Source organism: Pleurodeles waltl, chromosome 1_1 (genome assembly GCF_031143425.1).
Source record: "Pleurodeles waltl isolate 20211129_DDA chromosome 1_1, aPleWal1.hap1.20221129, whole genome shotgun sequence".
NCBI lineage: Eukaryota > Metazoa > Chordata > Amphibia > Caudata > Salamandridae > Pleurodeles > Pleurodeles waltl.
In genome coordinates, this window is record NC_090436.1 from 873,842,744 (window position 1) to 873,868,297 (window position 25,554).

Below are 25,554 nucleotides of genomic sequence, written 5' to 3' on the forward strand. Positions count from 1 at the left end.
CCTTTTGTGTTGCTAAAGGTTGGAAACTCCAATAGGATACATTATCCTGCTTTATATTAAAAGGGGATTTGACAATCAAATTGAATTATACATATCAAATAACTGCAAGGTAAGCTAATTCACTATACCCATGATTTAAAAAAACAAGTATTTAAAATGCCTTATGCAATAAAATGTCACAATTCCCCCTATAGATAGACTAAACAGTAGTGCATAGTTGCATAAACCTTTGTCGGCCAACAAAAGCAAAACTTGCAGTCATCTCATCATTTTCATCATCAGACTATATGACCCACCCTATCAATATCATGGTTAAGCCAGAAATTCCATACTCCTATTCCATACGCTAAGCAGAAAATGGCAAACTCCAAACACTATAACACCTGAGATATCAGCTTTCAAAATTCTCATAGCTTCTGCATAACGAGATGTTCCCATGTTCAAACAAATCTGTCGTACCTATTTACAGCGAGGTCCACGATACTTTGAGCAGGAGAACAGAATAGGTTCCTCTGTCACAGAATCCAAGGCGCAAACTGGGCATGCGTTAGAGGACAGATCTATCTTCCACTTGGAGCTAAAAGCCATAAGAGGTAAACAACCCAAGTGAAATCAAACATATAGGCTTTTAGTTGGGGTGGAGTGATGGTATCCCAAAAAATCGCAAACCTGGGACTTTACTTAAGCTTCAGAACTACCTAGATAGTTGATCAAGGGTTCCATTCAAGACTTGCCGATCATGAAGGTTCGAAACTCCAACAGGATACATTTTGCTGCTTATATTAAAAGGGGATTTGACAATCAAATTAAATTATTATACATATAAAACAACTACAACGTCAGCTAATTCACTATACCCACGATTTAGAAAACAAGTATTTAAAATGCTACGTGCAATAAAATGTCACAATTCCCCTTATAGATAGACTAAAGAGTACTGCAAAGTTGCATAAACCTTTGTCGGCCAACAAAAGGAAAAATTGCAGCCATCTTATCAGTTTCATTATCAGACTATAAAAGCCACCCTCTCAATATCATGGTTAAGCCAGAAATTTCACACATGTATACCATATGCTAAGCAGAAAATGGTAAACTACAAACACAATAGCACCTGAAGTATCAGCTTTCAAAATGCTCATAGCTACTGCATTACGAAATGTTCCCATGTTCAGACAAATCTGCCGTACCTATTTACAGCGAGGTCCACAATACTTGGAGCAGGTGAAAAGACTATGGGGGTATTATGACCCTGGCGGAAGGCGGTGAAGCGACGGTAAGACCGCCAACAGGCTGGCGGTCTTTTTTTTGTATTATGACCATGGCGGTTACCGCCATGGTCATCCACCGCTTCTCTGTTCCGCCCGCCAGGCTGGAGACCTGGGTGTCCAGCCCGGCAGCCGTCACTATACCGCCAGCGGTATTTTGACCCAGCTTACCGCCGTGGATTTCCTGCAGTTGGAACCGCCATGAAATCCATGGCGGTAAGCACTATCAGTGCCAGGGAATTCCTTCCCTGGCTCTGATAGGGGTCTCCACCACCACCCACCCCTACCCGACTCCCTCCCCTACACCCCCCACCACCCCTGCCACCCTTCAAAGGTGGCAGGACCCCCCTCCCCACCCCGGCCCCCAACATAACATCATTCATACACACACGACACGCACGCAGGCACCACCAACACACATACACGCACACACACCGACATACATGCCAACATCCACACACACAGTCAGACACGCACACCCACATTCAAACATACATGCACACATCCATACAGACATACCAACAGACATACACGTACTCATTCCCAAACTCACAACACCCCCGCAAGCATACACGCACTCACACACCCCCACTACATACACACACGCACACCCCCATGCACCCACACAACACACAACACCCCCCCACCACCCTCCCCTAACGGAGGATCGACTTACCTGGTCCGTCGATCCTCCGGGAGGGGATGGGAGCCATGGGGGCAGCTCCGCCGACACCACACCGTCAACAGAACACCGCCACAGCGAATCACAGGACGTGATTCGCTGGGCGTTTTTCTGTTGGCGTGGCGGTGGAGGTGGAGCAACCTCCACTTCACCGCCTCCCGCCAGTATGGCTGTTGGCGGCTCTCCCTCCGTAAAAGGACGGAGAGCTGCCAACGGTCATAATAGGCCAAGCGGCAAACCGCCACCACTGGCGGTCTTCCGCACGGCGGTCCCTCGGCGGTCTTCAAAAAAGACCGCCGAGGTCAAAATGACCCCCTATGTTCTTGAGTCTCAGAAGCCAAGGCGCAAACTGGCATGTAATAGAGGACAGATCTATCTTCCACTTGGAGCTAAAAGCCATGAGCGGTAAACAATCCAAACAAAATCACACATATAGGCATTTAGCTGGGGTGGAGTAATGGTATCCAAAAAAATCGCAAACCTGGGACTTAACTTATACTCAAGAACTACCTAGATAGTTGATCAAGGGTCCCATTCAAGACTTGCCGATCATGAACATTTGCCCAGTAAGAGGATTTCAAGGTAGAAGACTCAGTTCCCTGGATATTACAGGGATTTACCCACAGTCTAGACACCCCCAGGTTCCCGAACCAACTGGCTATTAACTTCAACCATTGAATTTTCATAGCTTCACTCATTTTCAACAGGTCCCTTAACCTCTGTACTTGTTAATTAAAACTAAAAACCCTTTTGAGGGGTACATTAACTATCTTTATAATGCAGTTTCGAATTGTTCTTGCTCCAAATAACACCAATTTAGTTTTTTTGGCATTCAGCTCTAGGGCCCTACGTTCCACAAAATGTATCTATACGTTTCTGTAGGCACATTGGGGTCTTCGGGATATGTAATTAATCATCGGCAAATCACAGTACAACAGTAAAAGTATGGGAACCTTTTTGCCATTCAAAATGGGGGAGTTATTATTACAGGCCATGCCCTCCTTTGCCACTCCATTTATGTACAGAGTAAACAACGTGAGGGTAAGGACACATCCCTCCCGTACACCTAGAAGAATGGGAATGCAATTGGTCAACTCCCTCTGCTACTCTAAATAACCTGTGCATACTTTCCTTTGTTGTAGCCTGGCCATAAGATTGATGATAATAACAGGAACTACCATTCTGGCTAGCATTTTCCATAAACTCTCCAGGTTGAACGCTGCTCGCAGGTCTATAAATGCAACATATCATTTGTGCTTATTTATCAAAGTGTATTTCCAGTATAAGAGTGCAAATCTAAAGACCTGGCCAGCGGTGACCATTTTTGTGCGAAATCCAGTTTCTAAAGGGGATAAGATCATCTTACAACTGATCCAGCTTTGCAGATCATCATGTACCTATCTGCCTTGCGAAAATGTTTGGCAGAGTGTCAATTAAATTTATGGGCTTATAATTTGACGGACTACCAGTGTCACGCTTCCTGAATACAGGAATAACTTTCGCCCCTTTCCATGTATCAGAGATTTCACCCCCTGCCACAATTGCATTCGACAAAGAATTTAGATAGCTAGCCCACACTTGGGGTTTTGATTTAAAAAGGTCATTCGTGATGGCAGAGTAAATGTCCTCTAAGCTAAAAAAAAACTACTCACTAGGCGTCTGATGAACAAACCAACAGGTAATCTCTGTAGAACTATCAGATTTTTTAACATCAGGGAGGATGCCAGGATCTTTTTGGGGCATATAACGCAGAGAAGTGGCGCTCCCATTTCTCAGGTTGAATATACTGACGACTTGCTAACAATGTCTACACTCCCATGTGAAATTATATGCAAAAAAGATTGATTATCATTTGTTCTAACATCTCGCTCCAGTTTCAACCACATTTTTTATCCCATTTCCATTTAGCTTTCTTCTTTATTGCTTTGTACTAATGTCAGGCCTCAACAATTTCAGCAGGCGTGCCTCCTTTGGTAGCCATTCCAAGGGTGTTTTTTGCAGATTTACACACAGAGGTAAGCCATTTCGGTTCGCTCGGAGTAGAATGCTGATTGGTGCCAATTTGTTTTATAACAATGTGCTGTAGTTTACTAAAGAGTCATTGTTGAATATCAAGAAGAGCTTTTGGAGAATCAAATGTATTTTCAATTGCAGACACAAAAAGCAAGAGCCAATGATAAATCTCAACGTGTATTTTGTGGTTAGACATTACCCGAGGCCATGAAACTCTGATATAATTATTTTCTATGATAGGGACTAAGAATTCTGAGGGCTTCCCATTTTAAATTAATAACCAGAGGATTATGGTTATTGACTGTACGGGTGGCCACTACCATATCATCAAGGAATGGCCAGAGTCTAACGTCGAGAAAGACATAGTCAATGACGACTGAACAGGCTCCTCTTTAAAAATGTACATATTCTCAGAGCGAGTGCGCTCATTGCACGCCCTAATGCCCTGAACAAGCACCAGGGATGCTGGCTGAAGAGCATCATCAGAAAAGTATAGACGTGGTTCACATTTAAGACAAGAGATTCCCCATTGTTCATTCTCAGGCTCAGTGAAGTCCTTATTTAAAACAGAAGGCCCAAAGGGTACATTCAAATGGCCGGCAACCACTATTTTATTTTTCACTGGTATTCCTCAATTAGTTCATCCAGCAGGGTCACAATTGGTGAATATTTGCTGGCAGGAACTGACCTAGCATACAAAGCCACCTTAGGCCTGATGTGAATTTCAATAAAAGCCCTATTAAATCAAGGCCATCGATTTCAACAGTGAGGCCCTCATTTCAAGTTTGGCAGTAACCGGACCGCCACCAGGCTGGCGCTGCAGGACGCCATATAACGACTACGGCGGTGAACCCGATGCAACACAGCCAACTTATCGGCAGTAACGCCACTGACGTTGAGCCGCCATCTTCAGGCTGGCAGAAACCAAAGTGCCATCCACCATATTACGAGTCACCAGACCGCCAGGATTTCTGGGGCGGGCTGACCACGACAAAAAGCTTGGCGGAAACAGAAAGTGCGAAAGGAGACACTCACCTCCAGGTACACAGACACATCTGCGGCCGCAATGGCAAGCAAACTGCAAGTCCTCCCAGCGTTGTATCTCGACATGCACCTTCATGGCCAACGACAACGACGAAGACGACAACCGTAAGTACGCCTAGCACATAGTGGAGGAAAGGGCAGTAATACACACCCACACATAACACACACTTCTGGCACGGACAGCGAAGGCCACACACACACACAAACAAATCTACTGTACCAGCACACACATCTACACACACATGCACACGCAAAATATGAAAAAGCCAAGTACCGAATACACACACAAAGCCAAGCAGATACGTGCCAAACACACAGCACAATGCACACAAACACTACCAACACAGTCATACACATCCACACACAACACCCTATAATCACACAAGGACAACTAGATAACAAACACTTGAAAGCAGTCATAGACAGGCACGTTAAGAATCACCACACATTCACACACACAAAAAGCTATATTTAGCAATGACACACAATCAATATAAATGAACAGACATCCAAACAATGACACAGGTGACATGTCACGTACAACCAACATACAAAGGAATCCACAGATGCAGCACCATACACACAGACGCACACACCACCCCATAAATCTCACAAGCAAACAGTCAGACACATTACAACATACACATGACATCTACCTAGTGCATGCAACAACACAGACACAACCCATACACAAACCTCACACATCGTTGCGCACAGATGTCACACCACCATGTATAAGGAAACCAGGACAAGCATATCATCTTGACAACCACAGCAATGTGGGCAGATGTATTGTGAACCATGAAATAAACATAAACCATATACAAAAAGTGCCAAATGGCAAGTCCAATGTGCAGAAGTGCACATAGCACATAGTCCACATGTCATGGCCCCTACTTGACTCCTGACAGCAAAAAGGCCTCCACATTATAGGGGCATCAATGTGACAGGCAGGCACCTTAGAGGTTTGGGGGTGGCATGGTTTTGGAAGGGTGGTGTCTCTGTTTGGGCTTGGGAGTGGGGACTTTGGCTCTGGGAGAAGTGGACTTCTTACTGGGTGGAGGAGCAGGGACAAGACCAGAGTGGGCAGTGAAGGAATGGGAGGTGGAAGGGCCTGGTAGGGGCAAGGGGACATGACGTTTGGGGCAACACGGAGTGGGACAGGAGTGGGGAACAGGTCAATGGCGGCAAGGAAGACCTTTTTAGGTGCACAGGGGTTATCACATGAATAAGGGATGGGAGTAGAGGTAAAGGGAGTGCTTGTGTGACATGTTGGTGTCCTGCCCGTGGATGCTGGTGTGTGCAATGTGTGCATGTGTGTGGTGGGTGTATGTTGGGTGGGTGAGTGGGTGCATATGTCTATCTTGGGAGGAGGATTGTAGAGATGCAGGGAGAGGGAATGGAAGACATGTGAGTGAATGTTGGGGGATGTGCAACCGAGGTGGATGTGCTGCAAGCGGTAGAGAAGGTAGTCGTGGTGAGTGCAGATGTGGTGTGTGGGGTGGATGTCTGTGAGTCTGTTTTTGTGGTGGTTGAGGGTATGACAAGAATACGCTGATGCAGTGCTGGCAGGTGTGAGTGGTGATGTGACTGTAAGGGAGGCAGTGCGGGAAGTGTCTGTTGTGTATGCAGATGTGTGTTGTGTATGTGCATGCTTGTGGGTTCGTTTGTGGTGCTTGTATTGGGTGCATGCTGGTCAGTAGGTGTGCCCTGGATGGGTGAAGAGAGAGGGGTTGTGAATTGGGAACAGGTAGCTGCAGGAGGGATGGGAGATGAAGGGACACTGGCTGCCATCAACGAGGAGGTCAGAGCCTGAAACAATCTATGTAGGCCAGACAAGGCACGTGAATGCCTTCCAGGGAGGCATTTGACTGCTGCAGCTGGAATGGCAGTCCCTGGATGGCATTCACGATGGTTGTCTGCCCCACGGAGATGGACCGCAGGAAGTCAATAGCCCCCTCATTGAGGGCAGCAGAGCTGACAGGGGCAGAAGTACCTGCAGCGAAGGAGATGCCCACCCTCCTGGGTGAGCGGGCTTGGACAACTGGGTGGAGAACTACAAGGAAGGTAGTGCTGGTAAAGGGGGTGGCAGACAAGGATGGTGCTGTGATGTCCCAGATGGGTCCATCACCACCAGGGAGATGCCATCGGAGGAGGAATCTGAATCAGATGTCGTGGTAGCTCCAGTCTCTCCTATGGTGCTCCCCTCATCCTCCGTCCCAATGGTCCCCTCGGCTCTACTGGTGCCAGCCTCCTGGATCCCGTGGGCTGCAGCATCCCCACTCGCTGGTGCCCTTCCTCCTTTGCCAGATGATGCCAATGCACACATAGACAGAGGTGGATAGAGAAGGGGGGTAGGAGCAAAAGAAAGGGAGTAAAGGGTAAATACCTACACATCCACTATGCATACAAACAATACACCCATTTTCCCCTGTCGTGAAAACAAGAGCCCTTATTGCAGCCATGAACAATAGAGTCCTGCAAACCATAACCAAACTAATCACCTATTACCTCACCCCTGCAGCCTAGACACCTGATTGAAAATCCTACATGCCTGTCAACTAACTTACTCATCTATTAATTGAATCCATGAACATACCCAACTACATGTCAGTCATTACAGGATGAAACAAATCTGACGTTTTAGGTGCTGTGAACACAAACAAAATGACAGGTATGTGTGGAATACAGTCTGTACAGATGTCCAGTGATGTTGCAATGATATCAATTTGAATGTAAACTACACATACTTGTCATTGCCCAAATACAGTGCAAACATGATTTCTTTGGAGTACTACAGTAGATTCAGGGATGGAGTATGAAGCCAGTGAAATGCCTCAACAGTGAAGTAATTCACATGTACAATAGAATATGTGGTACAGTACCACCACTTCAGTTCCTGCATAGCTTTACATAGCTATGGTACTACACTACAACATGATTGGAGGGCAACCAGGACTGTACACTCCCTAAATTCCATCTGACCTCGTAAATCCCAAGTCAAGTGAGGGACAAAGTAGACAACCATGCAGAAGTCACCTAACAATCTTCACTTACCCCCTTGTGGCTGCTATGCTGCCTGGAAGTGCCCATCCAACCCTGGATAGGCCACCACCAGTATGTGGTCCATTAGGGAGGTCAGGGTCCAACGGGCGCCCCTTCCACGTTGGAACGCCATCCCCATTTGGGCCTCTCCAGTCACCCTGGCCCAGCGTCTCAGGTTCTCCTACTGCGTCCTTGCTTGGGTGCTCTGCTGGCTATGGACCCCCAGGGTCCTATAGTTATATGGTGTTAGTAGGCAGCTGTGGCATGCAAGGAAGAGTATTGGGCCCATGGTGATTTTGTACATGTGAGGGTGGTGTGAGTGGGTGACAGGGTGGTGGGGGCACATGCTGTGCAGGGGAACATGGTGACTAGGGAGTGTAGTTGACTTACCAGTGTCCAGTCCACCTGGTATTCCCGCCAGTCCCTCTGGTTGTAGGATGGCCAAGACCTTCTCCTCCCATGATGATAATTCTGGGGGAGGTGGTGGAGGCCCACCACCAGTCCTCATGACGGCCATTTGGTGTTGTGATGCCATGGCCCATACTTTCTCCTGTAGATCGTTCCACCTAATCTTAATGCCATCCCTTGTGTGTTGATGGTTTCCCACTGCGTTCACCCTGATGACAACCCTCTGCCATAAGTCTTTTTTCCGGGCTATGGATGTCTGCTGGACCTGTGCTCCAAACAGTTGCGGCTCCACTCTGACGATTTCATTTACCTTGACCCTCAGTTCCTCATCTATGAATTGTAGGTTTTTTGTGGTGCCATGGTAGTTGTGTTGTGGGTGGTGGGGGGTGTGATGTGCAGGGATGCTGGGTGTGATGTTTGTTAGTGTGAGGTTAAATTATAGGATGTGTGTGTGGTTTGTGGCATTTGTGTGCAGTGATGATTGTATTGTATTGTAATCGTATTTATATAGCGCTCACTACCCCTGACGAGGTGTCGAAGCGCTTTTCGATGAGTAGCACGCTACTCCGGAACCCAAAAAGAATTAGTGATGGATTAGTATCGTTTAATAATGAGTACAGTTTTAGTATTATTATGAGTTAATGTGAGCCGTGGATATGAGAGTTTGTTAGTTAGATTGACTGGAGTAATGGAGGGGTGGAGGAGGAAAGAAATCCAGAAGTGTTAATTGGGAGTATATCCTTTATTTACTCAACCCAAAGGCTTGGGATGAATAAAGGGGGGCGGAGGGGGAAGAGTATGTGGAAGTGTTAGGGAGAGCATAGTAGCAGGGTGAGATGAATGCAGGAGAATTTAGTAGGGTTGTGTAGGAGGTCACAGAGGTAGAGTGAGGTTTGGTGAGTTAGATGTGGAGGTGGAGGGAAGAGCTTAGGCAGAGATATTTAGGAGGTGAAGGTGGTAGAAGAGATTTGGGATGAGTCAGAGTGAGAATGGAGGATAGTTTGATAGAGACATGACATAAGAGTGATGAGTAGATAAGTGTGATAAGATGAGAGCAGGAATTCATAGATATCTAGTATAACAACCCAAAAACCAGGAGCCATGCAATGATCCACGAACATGCCAAGCACAGAAACAACATATACACATACATACACATATATATATATATATATATATATATATATATATATATACACACACACACACACACACACACACAGAGGAATTCACACACATACACACACACACACACACACACACACAGAGGAATGCACACACATATGCACATACAATACATAATTAGAATCATGGGTAAAAAAAAATACTTAGTCAGACAGGTTTAAAGAGTGTGTGTGTATTTTATTGTTATGACAGTAGCAATACATATTTTCCAAAGAAACTATAAATAATTAGAAATATACATATAATCTGAAAAAAAATAATAATAATTTATCCACATAGGCATATGCAGTTCATAGTTGTTTGAAAAAGGTGGTTATGAAGGAAAGAGCCAATTCTTGAGTAGTTTTCTGAAGACAAGAAAGTTATCTGTGGCTCTTATAGTTGGGGGTAATGAATTCCATAGTTTGGCTGCTTGGACGGAGAAGGATGTACCACCTACTGTCTTTTTCTTGTATGGTGGTGTTCTAAGGCGGGGTGCCAGTCTTGAGCGGAGGAGTCTTTGTTGGATGTATTTGGTAATTTTCTTTCTGATAAAAAGCGGTCCTGTTCCATGTATAGCTTTGTGGGTGATACAAAGCAGCTTGAAAGTGCATCTTCTGGCAACAGGTAACCAGTGTTTTGCTCTCAAGGCAGGGGAGATGTGGGCTTGCGGCTTTATATGTAGTAGTAGCCTGGCTGCGGAATTCTGGATATGTTGTAGTTTTTTCATAACAGATAGAGATGATCCATGGTAGAGGCTATTGGCATAATCCAGTTTGGATAGTACAAGTGAGATAGTAGCTTGCACCTTGTGTGGAAATCCGAGGTGGGGGAAGATGCGTCGTAAAGTCTTTAAGGTGATGAAGCTTGTGCGTGCTAATTTGTCTACTTGGGCATTCATAGTTAGCTTGGAATCCATGGTGATTCCTAGGTTTTTAACTTCCTTGGATAATTGAGGAGGTGGTCCGAGATCGTCAGGCCAGACGCACAGAGGGTCATAATTTTTCCAGTCACCACATATGAGTATTTCTGTTTTGGAGGTATTTAGTTTGAGATGGCTCCAGGTCATCCACTGATTAATGGCTCTGAAGCAACTGAAGATTTGTGAGTTTTCAATGTTTTTGGGGTCTTCTAATTTAAGTAGTATTTGTGTGTCATCTGCATAGTTGTAGCATGTGAGATGGAAATCATTGATCAGTTCTGGTAAAGATATCATGTAGATGTTGAAAAGCAAAGGTGAGATGATTGACCCTTGGGGGACCCCTGCTTTTGTGAGGTAGGGTTCGGACGAGAAGGGGGGCGAGTGGATGATATTCGCTCTTTTTTGGAGATAGGAAGTAATCCAGTCGAGAGCAATCCCTTGTATGCTGGCTTCGTGGAGTCTTTGAGTTAGGGTGTCATGGTCAACCGTATCAAAGGCAGCTGAGAGGTCCAAGAGAAGTAGTGCAGCAACTCCATTTCGGTCGCCTGTGTTTTTAAGATCGTCCCAGATTGCCATGAGTGCTGATTCAGTGCTTCTTCCTGGGCGGAATCCAGTTTTGAAGTCTGGAAGTATAGAATTGTCTTCAATGAATTGTGACATCGGGGCGAATGCTGCTCTTTCTATCAATTTGCCCAGGAAAGGTCCATTTGTGATAGGTCTGTAGTTGTCGGGGTCTTGCGGGTCTAGGTTTGTTTTCTTTAATAATGGTCGTAGGTATGCCTTTTTCAGGTCTGCAGGAAAGGTTCCTGAAGTTAAAGAGTTGTTGATGATTCTTCTTACAGGTGTGGCAGCAGAAGTAGATAGCAGGATGTTCTTGAAGATTTGTGGTGGGCAAGGGTCAGAAGGGCAACCAGAAGGTCTGCTTGCTTTGACCAAATCCACAAATTCATCCTTGGATATTTGTTTGAAGGACTGTAGAGGTTGGGATGGTTTATTCTTAAAGGGTATTTTAGTAAAGGGGTTGGTGCTGATGGTTTTCTTCTGTTTTAAATAGGAGTCCAATGTGTCTGCCTTGGTTGTGTAGTGAGTTGCCAATTTGTTTGTGAAATCTTGAGTGGTGGGATGACTTCCTTCCATGCATGTCGGTTTTCGAAATTCATTGAGAATTTTATAGAATTCCTTGGTTGTAGATTGAGCATTTAGAATTCTGTCTTAGTAGTATCTTTTTTTAGCTTTTTTGATTGATGATTTGTATATCCTGTTAAGTTTGTGTAGCTGCAGTTTGTCTTCACTGTTGTTTGTTTTGAGCCAGGTCCGCTGCAACTTTCGGATTTGTTGCTTTATCTTTTTAAGTTCTGTGTTTCTCCAAGGTGTTGATTTTCTTTTGTCGTGTTTAGTTTTTCTGAGTGGTATTAGGACATCAAAAGCTTCCTGTAGCCACTCATAAAGTTTTGGTACAGAATTAATTGTATCTAGATCTGTGTTTGCTGTTAGTTGCATTTCTAAGTGATCCAATTTGAGTTTGCTCCATGGTCGATAGGTGTATGTATGTAAGTGGTTGTGGGGTGTGTTGATTTGTGGAGTTGTCTGTCGGAAAGTTATCAGATGGTGGTCTGACCAGGTGGTTGGTGTGATGCTATGAATAGTAACGAGTTCAGGCTTAGCAAAAATGACATCTAGGATGTGACCAGCGATGTGTGTGGGATTTTGTACAATCTGATGTAGGTTCAGTGCGAGTAGGCCAGTGGTGATAGCTTTTGGATGGGGCATATTGGGTTTGTCAAACCAAATGTTTAGATCCCCAAGAATGCATAGATTGGAGTATAGTGTAATAAGGTTTGAGACTGTGTCAAGAAAAGTATCAGGGAATGTGGAGTTGTTAGGTGGAGGTCTGTAAAGGAGGAGAAAGTTACAGGAGGAAGTTGGAGTAGGGTGGCATCTGGTAAGGAGGGCTTCACAACCTTGTATGGAGATGTTGTCTGTTTTACTGAGGTTTATTGCCTGTTTGAATATAATAGCTAGTCCACCTCCTCTCTTGCCTATACGGTTTTGTGTGATGGTTTGATAGCCCGGAGGAAGGGCTTCGTGCAACACTGGTGCCATGTCATCTCCCAACCAGGATTCTGTAATGAATAGTAAGTTAGGTTGTGTGTCTGTGAGCAGGTCGTAGATGTGGTGCTTGTTTTTTGAGAGTGATCGAGCATTTATGAGCTGGCAGTTTAGATAAGGTGTGTTAGTGGTAGTGTTGTTTTGTTTAGTAGAAGGGTAAGTAGTGTAATGTGTGATAGAAGCAGGAGTGTTGCTAGTTGTGATAACTGTTTGAGGCTCACAATAGTCTTGCTTTTCAATATAGTGTTCCTCTTCCAGCAGGTTAAGAAGGCATTTTGTTGGGTCTGTGTGTGTGGGTGGTGGACTTGGTGGCTGAGAGAGCCATGAGGAGTGTAGTGTTTTTTGTAGGGTAGTTTTATTATGTAACAGACAAGGGGATGCGAGGTTGCTATGAGTGGCATGTTTTTTATTTTGTTTGCGTTTGTTTAGCGTGGATGGAGTATGGGTTAGGGGTGGTGGAGGAGCATGTGGATCATGATGTAAGGCTCTAAATTGTGCAATGGAGGAGAGGCGAGTGAATGAAAGTTGCTGGGTTGGAGTGCTTGAGGTAGGTGTTTGTGAAGAGTGGGGGGGTAGGGGCAGAGATAGGATGGAATTTGTATCCTTTGTGTAGTCGTGGGAGTGGGTATGACGATGAGTGTAATGTAAGTTTGTGTTGCTTTGATGTGTTGATGTTTGTGGTTGGTATTGTTTTTGTGGAATAGTGAGAGGGGATATTGGTGTAGTTGTTTTTGGTGAGGGATTTGTATGTGAGTTAGTGCTGGTGAGTGGAATTTGAGTGTTAGATGGGGTGTTGCTGTGTTTTGGAGATGAATGTATGAGGTGTGTAAGAGGTGATGGGTGTGTGTCAGGGAAGTAAGTATTAGTTGAGATGACTGGAAGAGGTAATATGTGTGGTGGAGTGAAATGTGGGGATTGTATGGTTGTGTGTAATCGGTGAAGAGAGGGGAAAGGTGTTTGTAGATGGTGTGTTGGAAGGCTGGGTTTGGGCATTGTTATGATGAAAGGTGGTCTGTGTGGAGCAAACAGAGGATAGTGTTGTTGGTTAGTATCAGCAGAGAGTGTGTATCTGGGAAACTGAAACTGAGAGAAATGTATGTTGTAGTTCTGTATTGTGTGGGTGGTGGCAGGTAGTGTTAGTGGGAGGGGACAGAGTAGTGTTTGCTGTGAGAATGAAGGTGTTTGAATGTAGTAGTTGTGGGGGGTATGTGTATATGTGTTGTATGTAGGGTATTGTGTTGGGTGGTGGGGCAATGCAATCTGTCTGTGTTCAGTTTGTGATGCATGAGTTGGATATCTTTGCAGATAATGTGTTTGCATGTTGAGGGATGTGTGGGCGTTGACACTATTCCTGGCCATATGTGAATTGGGCAGCATTTCTGGCCCTAGTCCCTACCTGTCCGGAACAGGCCCAAACAGACAACTGCCCTTGTCCTCTCCGCCCTTTGCCTCGATGCCCGGGCTGAGACGCCCTGAATCCTGGCCTTTTATAGCCCTAACGGCCAATAAGAAGCTGGTCCTAACCCTAGCCAATCCTATTTTAAACCCTGATTTAGCCAACTAATGGGAGACCCAGCCCTAATCACCAGTCATAGCCCTATTTCTGACCACCAATCACAGCCCCCAGCCCTAAAACCAGCAACCAATCAGAAACCCAGCCCTATCCACCAATCACAGCCCTAGAACCAACAGCCAATCAGAAACCCAGCCCTATCCACCAATCACAGCCCTAGAACCAACAGCCAATAAGAATCTCAGCCCTATCCCCCAATCACAGCCCTAGAACCAACAGCCAATCAGAATGTCAGCAATATCCACCAATCACAGCCCTAGAACCAACAGCCAATCAGAATCTCAGCCCTATCCACCAATGATGTGCGTGTTGTGTTGCTCTTGTTGTTGTGTGTTGCGTAATGCGTGACGCGTGTTCAGTGTGAAGGTGTCTGTGATATCTAGGTACAGTGCCTTCTGTCAGTGTGCTCTACCCTTGCTATGTCAGACTTTGTGGGTGCAAAGGATTCTGGGTATGTGTGGGGGTGTGTTTTGTAGTGATTGGGTCAGATGTGTGTGGTATGTCTATGTGTATCAAGTGTGGGGTATTAGTTTTGTCCAATGTGGTGCAGTGTTCTGGTGCAGGTGCTTTTTTGTCTGCGGATGTTCGGACCGCCAATCGATTGCCACCGTGCTAAGATTGCGGTGCTGATTTGTGATTTGAAGGGCGGGATGTTGATGCCTGGCAGTGCTGGTGGTGGAAACAACTCTTTCATGCCATCGATCAGGCAGACGGTGTCAGATTTTTGTTATTTTTTTGGCGGTGTTGTGTTGGTGACTCGTAATATGGCTGTCTTCTGACCACCATAACTGGCGGTCTTTTGGCACCCGCTTACACAGCCGTCTTCGGTAAAGACCGCCAAAGTCAAAATGACCCCTTGAGTGTAAGCATGCAAAATTATCTGAATTAACAGTCCCCTACCGCTCTTCCAAGACCTCTTGGAGGTGTTCCCTCCAAACTATAGGTGGCAAAACTGTTAAGAATAACCTTCTAGAATGCCCATGTTTTCCAAAATAAACAAATATCATGGTTCCCGATAAATGTAATCCAATCAGGGTCCATCAATTTTGATTTAATCCTAGCTGAATTCCAGGAGATCAAAATAAGGCCATCATATGAAACAGGCAATGCTTGGCTGGAGATTCTCTCATCCATAAGACCATTGTAATACAGAATGGCAACATATGGATTAGATGTATCTGTTGCCAACCCAACCTTATAATTCACATGACAATTTGTTCCAGAAGCAGTAGATGGACTCAAAGTATGCAGATCAGATTGGGAGAAAATTAAATTAGAATTAGCAGTGTGCCACAGTCATCAATTGAATTTAAAGTAGGGGCCACATCGAAGGCAGCAGGTGTAGGAGGCTGGCCCTCAATGTAGTGTGCAGGGGGCCCAAGCAACCACATGTTGGTTTACAGAGATAAAATCTAGACCACCTAATGCCCTAATTTTTATGGTAGCTTAGTCAAACAGTTAGGCTAATCTTGGAGAAGTGCAAAGCATTTGTTTTGCTCACACTATCACTCAAAAGAATAACAATTTACAAATATACTTACATTTTTTATACAATGTTTAAGACCAAGATCATCAAAATGGACTAAATACTTTTTAAACTATGATTTTTTTTAGTTTTAATAAAAATAGTCTTTATGTGGGTAATTCTGCACCATGGGAATCAATGGAGAAAATAATTTGAAAATGCACATAAAATTAGGCAATGCATTTACCAATGTCTCCTTTTGCAGGTATGTTGAGGTCGTCAGTGGGGACTATGGACCAGTTGGAGAAGTTTGGGGGACTCCCAGGTTTGGCAGGAGCAGCTGCAGAATGACATTGGAGCTGGTGCAAGGCCTCTGGTGGGGCCACTTGTAAACACACTGCACAGGTGGACTTAAAGGTAAGTACGGTGGGTCCCCTTGGAGTGTCAAGGTCACAGGGGTAGGGAACCCTTAGGGCACAGCCGGATCTTCGGTGCAGGGCACAGGGCGGTCAGGTAAAGAGCAAATCAGTGAGCCAGGAGCTGTGCGCTAAGGTGCACTTGGAGACATGAGGTAGGTTACTTTGAGGGTCACTTGCAGGTCAGCATGGGCACTCTGGTCGGAGGGCCTGATGGTGTCTGAAGTCCCTTGACTGGGGCTATCTCCTGGTCCTTTTACAGTCCTGAATGGACTGTCCTTCTTGGTGTCCAACAGAAGGTGACCATTACCTAGGCTATTGCACAGTTTGGCCACTGGAGTGCACAGTGCCATCAAACTAGGCACACTTGCATGGTTTCTCCTCACAGTCTGTTGGTTGGAGTTAAGTCTGGCTCTGGTGTCTGGTTCCTTGGTCAGCCGCTGATCAGTGAAGTGGTCTTAACCAGGTCTTTGGTCTTGGATTGCAGGAGAATGATGCCTTCACTCTGGAGGGAGATCTTTGGTGATTTTGTAAGAGTGTAGGTCCTCTGGGGGTTTGTAGAGTCTGTCCAGTGGCCAAGCAACCCCTCAGCGATGATTGTTGAGCCCTGGGTGCAGCAGGCAGCGTTTGGAGCCTTTTCTTTCTGCAGCAGGACTTCGGTTCTCAAGCCTTGGGTCTTCATTGTCGCTGATCTTCCTTTGTCCTTGGAATTTGATTTCTTGGTTTAGGGATGCCCACTAAATACTGTATTTAGTGGGCTTATAGGGGAGTCCCTAGTAGTGACCAATGGGTCACCTACCTTAAGAGGGCTATATGCACTAAGTGACCACTTCTTGTGGGCAGAGGTCACTTCCCTTCACCTGATTGGCTATTTTCCTTCCATATAAGAAGGAAGAAAATGAAAAGGAGAGGTCACCTTGCATGCCATACCTTAGGTGTGGTACAAGCTGGAGCTGGCCACTCCTCCTGCCCTTTGCGTGGTTTCCCACCATTGCTCCTGCCAAAAGTGGGGGTTTGCAATGGGGGTGACCATCTGCTGCTAGCAGCAGGCTTGGGGGTTGCGTTTCAAGGGTGGTAAGCCTTTTGAATCTTGCAAACAGGGCAGTACACATTCCTGAGTGGGGGGGGGGTGTTTGCATCTCCACCTAGGAAGGGCTTTGTTCTGAGACCTGGATAGAAGGATCTCTCACCACAGGGTTCCAGAATCTTGTCAGGTGGAGGCATGCTGTTTGTGACCGACCAGAAACCATGCCAGGGTTTCTAGTTTTTGCAGGGGGAACTTCTAAGGTGACCCCTGGGTACATTTAGTAATAAATCCAATACTGTATTAGTTTGGATTAATCATTCTGAGTTGTTTGATACCAAACAACCCAGGGTTTAGAGTAGCCATCATGTAGCTGTGAAACTCATACTGACCACTATCCAGCACATGTATTAAAATGGCTGTCATGTTCACTTACTATGTCTCAGGTTTGACAAGGACACAGTAGGGACATATTACTCATGTATCTATACCCACACATATAATATAGTGCACCCTGCCTTAGGGCTGGAAGGCCTGCCAGAGGCCTGACTTACCTATAGTGCATGTAGTGTGTTGTGGACAGGGCACACAGGCTGTGTGCCATGTTGTGTTTTTCATTTAGGATTGCATCAGAACACTCAGCCTGAATGACTTCTGGATGCATGGCCCTAGAGGATGGCACAATCTGTGCTGCTGTGCTCAGAGGCATGCCCTAGTTACCTAAGTACCATTTACTAGAGACTTATAGTGGCAGCTAAAGGTGTTCCCAATTGTGCCAGTGCATCACAACAGTTTTAGGGAAAGGGATCTGGCCCAGTGGACCTGGTTAGCAGAAGCCCTGGGCACTAACAACTTTCAGACTACAACAAATATCAGGCAAATAGTGATGGCTAACAATGACAAAAGAGGTCTAAAGGCCTTTTCTCACAGCAGGCACAGAGGGTCCTAGAGCAAGGGCACGCACAGGCTGGTCCAGAAGCAGGTCCATGTTCGTATGAGTGTTCTAGGGTGAAGATGGTGAAATTCTTAATCGAATGGCAGAGTTTGCATAAGCTGTAATATGAAAGATGCAAAGTTCCATGCCAATACGATTGTGTATCATCTGTTCATTCTTTAGTGTCAACACAATATGATCAGGGTTAAAGAAAACACTAATGCAATCTTTAGCATATTCAATATCTGATTGGATTATAGAAAGGCAGTTTGATCTAAGCCAGTGAATACCCTTATTTATTAGTTCCTCATTGTCCTCAAAGGCTTCCCCTCTCAATCTGGATACCAGTGGCAAAAAAAATATCTCTTGGTCTCATTTCCCATACAGTGTAATCTTGGTCTGACAGGATAATGAATAGCAGACTATCTATTTAGAACAAGAGATTGGCCATTAACGATTGAGTTGACATAAGATGGGAAGGAGGAAAGAATTATCTTGCTCTACCGATGTGTAGCACATTGATAGGTGGAGGGTGCTTCAATCCTGGCTAGGCTCCCCTATAGAGTGAATCATCTCCTGGATTATTTTTATTTTGATCCTAATTAGTAGCCACAAGGGGCTCATAGATTCCAGGAGTAAGTCTCTATGAACATAGGTGACAACTTGGGTGGAATTTGTCAGGTCAGCAGCCCTCACTGCTCCAACAGTAAGTCCATTGCCATGCCCAGGTTGTTGTTTTCCAGTTTCTAATTTAGAAAGACAGTTTCAAGTGCAGGTACAGATGTTATCCATAAGGACCTTCTCTTTAACATGTCATTCCAGTTAGAAAGGTACAGCACATTTTAAATCATCCAGCTCATGGTGTAATAAGTGAAGGCCTTCCGGGTTAACAGATGAGGTGGAATTCATACAAGGTGGGTCTCTAGACATGAGCTGAAATTGCAGGCAAAAACTGCACTCTGGGCAGGAGGAGAAGCGGAGAATTGACTAGGTACCTTGCCAATTGTTAAGTGGGAATATCTGTTACAGCAAGAAACACTGGGAACTATATTAATTATGGGAGATAATAGCCACCCAGATGGTATAGGTGATAAAAGATTGGATATAATTTCCCCAATTGCTGTATCAACACCTGTGATTTTAGGCAAAGATTTTGAGGCACTTTTCCTAAACATTTCAGGTACTTTGGCAGTATTTGTTTTGCCCCTATTATTAATTGGATCAGCATTGAGTATTGACTCAACTTCCTCAATTAGATGGTCAATGTCGTTGAGAGTACAATTACTTCCTGCAGTGGTATTTGAGCTGGAGCCACCTATAATAGGTTTCTTGGTTCTTTTTACATTAATTTTAGGCAGTTCAGATGCCTTCCGCTTCCCCATCTCAGCACTGACGGCACTAACCACAGGTACTGCTATAAACAAAGGGGATAATGAATACAACAGAAGAGAAGATAAACCATCAAAATAGTAAATACAGTTAAACTTAGAGAGCTCCATGGTTTTTGCAGCAAAGTTCAAATAAAAGAGGGTGGGTCTGGCCTTGCCTCTTCTGGGCAATGACTGGCTAAGACTGGCCTGGTCTTGGACTAGGCACATGCCTGGGTTCATCCTGTGCATGTCCTGTGGGAAGCTGCACGTACTTTTAAGTGAACTGGAACACCGTGACCCCACCTTGTTGCAAGCGTATCTGGAGAATGTGGTCCCAACAAAGATTTAGCAGCAAAAAGTCCTCAGCGCAGTGTCTTGTGGGCAGGAGCAGCAATAAATAGGACACTCAGGCCCGTATTTATACTTTTTGACGCTAAACTGCGCTAACGCAGTTTAGCGTCAAAACGTTTTGCGCCGGCTAACGCCATTCTGAAGCGCCATGCGGGCGCCGTATTTATTGAATGGCGTTAGCCGGCGCAAGCAGACCGGCGCTGCCTGGTGTGCGTGGAAAAAAAACACGTACACCAGGCAGCGCCGGCGTTGGGAAAAATGGCGCTAGGGCGTCTTAAAAATGGTGCAAGTCAGGTTGACGCCAAAAATCGCATCCACCCGATTTGCGCCATTTTTAACGACGCCCAGACGCCATTTACATGACTCCTGTCTTAGTAAAGACAGGAGTCATGCCCCCTTGCCCAATGGCCATGCTCAGGGGACTTATGTCCCCTGGGCATGGTCATTGGGCATTGAGGCATGTAGGGGGGGCACAAATCAGGCCCCCCCATGCCAAAAAAAAATATAAAAAAAAAAAAAATTATACTTACCTGAACTTACCTGAATGTCCCTGGGGTGGGTCCCTCCATCCTTGGGTGTCCTCCTGGGGTGGGCAAGGGTGGCAGGGGGGGTCCCTGGGGGCATGGGAGGGCAGCTGTGGGCTCATTTTGAGCCCACAGGTCCCTTAACGCCTGCCCTGACCCAGGCGCTAAAATCCGGCGCAAATGCGGGGTTTTTTGCCCCGCCCACTCCCGGGCGTCATTTTTGCCCGGGAGTATAAATACGACGCATTTGCGGCGCAGTCATTTTTTTAGACGGGAACGCCTACCTTGCATCTCATTAACGCAAGGAAGGCGTTCACGCAAAAAAATTACGCTCTTTCCTCATACTTTGGCGCTAGACGCGTCTAACGCCAAAGTATAAATATGGCGTTAGTTTTGCGCCGAATTTGCGTCGAAAAAAACTACGCTAATTCGGCGCAAACGGAGTATAAATATGCCCCTCACTGCGGTAAGCTGCATGCACTTTTAAGCGCACTGGAACACCTTGACCCTGCCTTGGTGCAAGTATGTCTGAGGGATGTCGTCCCACACCATATTTAGCAGCCAAGTCCCCAGGGAAGTGTCTGGCAGGGTAAGAAGCAACTACTAGGACTTGCCTATATATTCAATGTGTTTGAAATGAAGTACTTTCCCTACTCTTGTTTAGACTGCAGTAGGAATAGTAAAATTAACCTCTTTGCAGTTCAACACTTTCTCTAATGTCCTGCTATTTGGAGTGGAAATAATATATTTAACCCATCTGTAGTCCAACTCTTTCCCTACTGTTGCACTCTTTTCCTTGGGGGTTGTGAATGTCTACACTCAGATGTCCAACGATTTCCCTGCCTTTGCACTGACTAGAGTAGGAATAGTAACTCTAACCCCTCTGATGTTCAACACTTTCCCTAATGTTGCATAATCTTAAATAGATTTTATAGCATAGTTTCTTTATGTTATATTGTTATATCTAGGACTATGGCCCTCTTTATGGCCTTCATTATGGACTTGGCAGTCTAGGCCACCATGCCGGTGGTGGCGGGAAATCCTGCCATTCGGCATGGCGGCCCAGACCGCCACATAATGATGACAGGGAGGGCCGCCATGGGTGGTCCTCCTCCACCACCAGGCTGCCTCCGACAGTCAGCCTGGCGGTGGATGGCATCATTATCCGACAGGGCAGCGCTGCTGCCCCTCGGATAATGATTCCATTTCTACCAGTCTTTCCCTGGCGGGTTCCCCCGCCAGGGAAAGGCTGGTAGAAGGGGTGCTCAGGGGACCTCCTGGGGGCTCCTGCACTGCCCATGCACTTGGCATGGGCAGTGTAGGGGCCCCTGTGCAGTGCCCCATCGCACATGTCACTGTCCGATTTACGGGCAGTGATCTGCGCAATGGGTGCAGCTGCACCCACCGCACAAAGGCATTGACAGCGGCTCCATGTGGAGCCGCTGGCAATGTCCCGGCCCAGCAGAATGTTTATTATACGGCCGGCGGGGTCCTATGGGGGCTGGCGGTCACTGGAAAGATCGCCAGCATGAACACAGCATTGAAAACCGCCGTGTTCATAATGACCCTCTATGTTCTTGGCAGTCTGGGCCGCCATGCTGGTGGTGGCGGGAAATCCCACCAACCGGCATGGCGGCCCAGACCGCCACATAATGAAGCCAGGGAGGGCATGGGCAGTGCAGGGGCCCCTGTACCGTGCCCCATCGCGCAGGTCACTGCCTGATTTATGGGCAGTGATCTGCACGACGGGTGCAGCTGCACCCACCGCACAGAGGCATGGAGCCGCCGGCAATGTCCCGGCCAGGCATTCTGCTGGGCCGGCAGGCGGAAACAATGTTTCCACCTGCCAGCCCAGCAGAATGTTTGTAATACGGCCGGCGTGGTCCCAGGGGGGCTGGCGGTCGATAGAAAGACCGCCAGCCTGAACACGGCGGTGAAAACTGCTGTGTTCATAATGAGGGCCTATATTTCCATGGAAAAAGCGTTTTTTGACTTGCCTATATCTTTGGCACCATTTGACAAATTTTCACAAACTCTTTTTTAAAAAAGTGTTGCAGTGATTCTTGTTGCACACTGAAGGTTTCGGGGTGATCCGTGAAGTGGGGGCCGAGAAAAAAGGGGTCATCAAAAAAGTTGTGTTTCCCATGTTAATTGCCATAGGACATTTAGACACGTCTATAGCCTGAACCACTGGACTGAATTACATCAAATTTGGCAGAAAGCTAGCTTTCGGTACACAGATTATTTTTTTGCTTATTTGTACATCTTTGGCTGTGAAGTATTTGCAAACAAAGATGAGCTTGTGCAGGGAAATACACAGCTCTGATTGGCTGACAACACTTTAAACCACAGTGCTGGTAGCCATCTTGGGACTTGGCTTCAGGGAGTCCCTAATAACAAAGTAAAAAAGAAGAAAAAGGGCCAGGGTAGGGACACCCTGACACCCTGAGCTCTGGTGGGGGAGTTCCAAAGGAAGCCCCCAGAGCAAAAAAGCATTTATTTTTTATTTTTTTGCTCTGAAATCTCAATATTTGTGAATTTGCGGCAAAAAATAATAATACAAAAAACAAGTTCTGGTCGACAAGGTCCTGGAGGCATGAATAATTTTGTGTGGGCCCCTGGGACCACCACCTTACTAGGGTGGCCTTTCTGATATATGTGAGGATCCCGTGACCTCCCCGCACACCGGGGACCAGTACCTCCTAAGGGCAAATTGGTTTAAATCAGAGGGGGAGGTCAGCTCCCTGGGGCTTTCATTATAATAAATGAAGAGGAGCTCATGCCCCTCCCCTGCAGCCCAAGGGATCACAACCTCCTGGGGGCAAACAATAAAAATAAGTAAAGGGGGGGGGTCCGTTATGGAACCCCTTAGCCCCAGGGGCTACCACCTCCCTGACACAATGTCTACAATTTGGTGTGCGGGGCTCCGCGTTCCCCTTGGCCTCTGCAGCCCCTGGAATCACAATCTCCCCAGGCAAACAATCAAAATATGTAAAGGGAGTCCATTTTGGACGCCCTTAGCCCTGGGGGACATCACCTCCCAGGGGCAATGTCCATGTTGGAAGGGCCACACAGCCCCCCTCGTGGAGCAACAGATGGTCATGGGGACCGGCATCTCTGAGGGCCAGCTCCTGCTATGTCCCGGGGTGCCCACCCCCAGGATATAGCTGTTTGCTGTGGCTTTTCTGCAGTTTTGAAACTGTAGCAAAGCCACAGCAAACAATTTGGATTTTGACAGTGGCACCTGTCAAGCAGGTCCAGCTGTCTAAAACTGAAGCTTTCATCTCTGTCCCCTGCACGCATGCAGGGGACAGAGATGAAATGCTTCAGCAAGCATGGAACTGCTGTAAAAGCAGCTCCATGCTTGCTGAAGCAATGGCATCACAAGGGAAGCCTTAAGGCTTGCCCCGCAGTGCCACATCACCAGTAAAGGGCGTTTTGTTCAAAAATCAAATAAAAAATATATACATAAGTAAATAAATAAGTAGGGACCACAGGGGAGCCATTGAGGGCTCCCTCTTGGTCCCAGATAGCCCATAACAGGGCTAAAAAAAACTTTTAAAAATACCAAAACAATAGCACAGTGTGAAGGTCACAGACATTCGCATTGAGGGTTTGAGTCCAGCTGGACTTGTTTCCCTCTACAAATTATTATATCTTTTGAAAATGACAGATGCATTTTGTTATTTGAAATTGTACACAAATATCTTATTCTAAGTATTCCAGACATCAAAGCCTAAAAATCTCTCTATCTCTCTCTCTCAGAGCCCCAGTCTGACCCTAACGCACCCACTCAGAGACCTACTCAGATTCTCACATACTCACTCACAAACCCATTGACACCCTCATGCACCCACTCACAGACTCACGCACATTCTGAGACACCCACTAAAACACTGATGTATGCACTCTCACACCCAGACAGACACTCTGACCCCCAGATACAGCCTCTCACACCTATTCTCACCCCCGAAAGGCTGCGGCCAACATCCTCCGTGCACCCCTATAGGGCTGTGCACAGTATGGGGTTGGGTTGTTAGTGGGGTTGGCCACAGGTTGTGGCTGCAGGCCAGCCTTTGTGGGCAACTCCTACTGCGCACAGGCACAGGCAGAGGCCGTGCACGGTACAAGGTTGGGTGCTTACACGGGATTGGCCCCAGGGCTGAAGTCCATGTTCAGCAGTGGTTGGATTAACATATAGTAATGAAAATTACTATGCATTAAAAAAACCATAAACATTCAAGGTTACAGGGACATTATAGTTAGGTTCAAAATTTACTCTACAAAACTATAGAAATTCTGCAGTCATAGAGTTCTTTCAAGTAACTATAACTTGCACCTTGAGGTAACTATGACTTGCGACTTCGCCATGCCTAGCTAATTACTCCACATATTATATCATTAAAGACATCTTCTATGCTATCTTTCATATTCTTACTGCAATATTTGCAATAAAATTATTGATGAGACAACTGTGCATGGCGAGGGTGTTAAGTTATAATTACCTTAGGGCGTGAGTTATAGTTACTTGAAAGAACTCTAAATGCTGAATTTCTATGGTTTTGTACTTAACTATAACTTCCCTGTAACCTTTGGTTTTATTCAATGACATACAGTAATGACTTGTACTTGTTTTTCATTCAAGGACTGAATGACTGGTAGCTTTCATAGATGTTTAACAATTACCAACCAGCATTCCCAAAAATTTTAACCTCTCACTGAGCTGGTTAATAGTGTGTTGTGGGAAGCCATCCCTAGAAAACCGCTGTCTGATGGCATAGATCAGGAAAGGAAAGGGGACCAGTGAGAAAGCAAAAGAGAAAAGTGTTGTACCTTTGAAGTGAACATTAAGTAGAAGAGTCTTTACCTTTGTTCTGTGTTCAATATTCTACTAATTTCTAGTCGACTGAGAGTTCTCAAAAAAGTTTTTGCATCAGGTTTGTATTACAGTCAAGGTTGGTGTATCAGGCATACACACAACACTCAGGACTAAGCAGATTAAGACAATATCATAGGTTTTTGACAGTGTGTCTAAGACATACAGAGTAAATACTTACATAAAAACTAAATAAATAAAATAACAGGTAAAAACAGTCTCTATAGTGAGATTGAGTGGGCTAGTATATGTGCGTTTTTGTGGCCATTACATCTCGATAGACATATCAAGGTTTGTGTCAATATTCTTATTTGCATGTGTTGCATTCACTCTCCATGGTTAGTGATAACCTTTCTGTTCATCCAGTAT